Consider the following 2,289-nt stretch of genomic DNA (forward strand, 5'->3'; position numbering starts at 1 on the left):
GAGAGTGAATGAGAGAGAGAGAGAGAGAGTGTGTAAGTAAGTGTGTCCTGTGTATGACAGAGTGAGTCATGAAATTGTACAAAACATTTGACAATTTCTAAACCTAGGTTCTTTTTTTACATTTTGTATACAGTATATAGACACTGGAGAAACAGAGAAACAGTACAAGGGGGGCAATAGAAGTTTTTAGGGACACAGTAGAGGGGAAAAGCGGGTGTCTTCAGGAGACTCAGTGCTGGGGGGCAGTAGATGTCTCAGGAGGGGCAGTTAAGGTGTAACCCGAAGAGATGGAGGTCTTCAGTCTACGACGGAGGATGGGTAGTGACTCTGCATGGATATTGATGGGACAATACTATGCCGTGTTAATTGAGTTGACCCTAACCCTACCATTGCAGATCACACTGGTCTAAACTAGTGTACCACTGAGATCCAAATACAGGTTTAACACATATCAGGTCTGCACATCAGACCCCTGGCTAGACAGAGCTGCCGTGGATCTATGGGACATCTATCGTCCTATAACAGGTGGGCCATGACCCTGTTTTATCCAGTCAAATAAAAGTCCCACTGCTGGCCTGGCAGCATTGACGGGGCTCCTACTGTACAGTGAAGCACAGGGTCACGCGCTAGTTAGCATGGGGAGAGAGCAAATGGAGCAGAAGCAGAGAGTGCTAGGGGGCGAGGCTGGATCAGTGGTGTAGTCTAGTTTTTTCTAGTGGGTATACTGTGATTTTTCCCTCCCAGCCTCATATCGTTCATTTCGGAACGCCATAAAAATAAATCTGCGCTCCCTGTCTAACGTTATATACTGTATCTAACATTACATGTTACAAGGCTGATCTGTGCATGATAGTGCTGCATTTTGACATATTTCATGTCGCATCTCCCACCGTTGGCGCTATAGTCAGTCCCAATGGTCCAAAAGTCAAGTGCTTCGTAACACAGACGGGGTGAATTTTATGAATAAAAGTGTGAAAGTTCTGTCACAAAACGCTGTTTTGTGACGTATCCTCACACATTTTTAAGTGGGTATATGGAAATCCTTGGCCTTTCCTAGTGGGTATACGGCGTAGTCCTGTGTATCACGTAGACTACACCACTGGACTGGATGATAAATGAGGGCACAAGCATGCCAATGTATAGCATGCCAGTATATCAAAGGAAATCAATCAATGTAATGCTTCGCTCTGCCATCGTTTAGTTAGAATACAAATATTGTGTGAGGCTGGGGGACATTTGCACTGCTAAACATGTTTCGGTAATATCTCAGATTGATTCCACTCTTAATATTTTAGTTTTTGCTGTTTCCTAGAACAGAACAAAGGGGAAAGAATTTCTTTTTTGTAAACAAAAAGTATTTCAACCCTCCCCCCCCGGCCCTCTCTCTCTCTCTGCCCTGTATTGTCCACAGGCCCCAGGGCCCACAGCACACTGGGGGGAGACAGAGTAGCCTGCACTCCATAAATATTGACAGGTTTGATGTGCCCCGGCGAGTGGAAAGTATGGGAAAATTGGAGTTTCAGTGTGCTGTCTACCCCCGGGGCCAGAGGCTCTGTAATGGAAAGATTAAAAGCAGGAACCACACCTCCCCCCTTCCCTCATCCAATCCCTCTTTCAAACTGTTAGACCTCCTTCCCTCCATCCCTCCCTCCATCCCTCTCACACTCTCTCTCCCTCCCTTTCTCTCATTCTCTCCCAGCGATGTTAACTAGATTACAGAGGATTCTTTTTTTATTTAAAGACTCAGACTAAAGCTGTGCAGTTTATTTTGGGGGTGGGGTCGGCCTATGAATAACAAACCTTACCCTGACCGTCCTCAAAGGACCACGTACAAGGATCTAATTAAAGCCACTGACTTACCTTTGCCTTCTGGGACAGTGTTGTGAGGAGAGCCTCGTTAGTAGAGAAGACTTGGTGGTACACAGTTGCAGCCAGCGCAGCCTAAACCAGGACGACTCAACTCAGCCTAGCACCATCTGACTCTGCTAGGCACACAAGTCTTTTTTCTCTTCTCCTTCTTCTCGACTCGGAGCTCAGGTGAGCTACCCGCCCCGCTTCCATCCTGGCTCTCAGGCTGCTACCTGCCCTCACCATGGAGGATGAGGATGACGACGGCAACTTCACCAACTGGATGAGCAGCTACTGGGGTCACGGAGGAGCGAGTCATGGAGAGAGACGGACCAAAGAGAGGAAACGCAGCTTCAGAAGACCGGTCAGATCTGTGATGGATCGGAGGGCCTCACTCCCCTGCGCGGTAAGGACCACAACCCCCATGAGGCTGGCAGTATG

Source organism: Nansenia antarctica (assembly GCF_963989245.1).
Source record: "Nansenia antarctica genome assembly, chromosome: 7".
Classification (NCBI taxonomy): Eukaryota; Metazoa; Chordata; class Actinopteri; order Argentiniformes; family Microstomatidae; genus Nansenia; species Nansenia antarctica.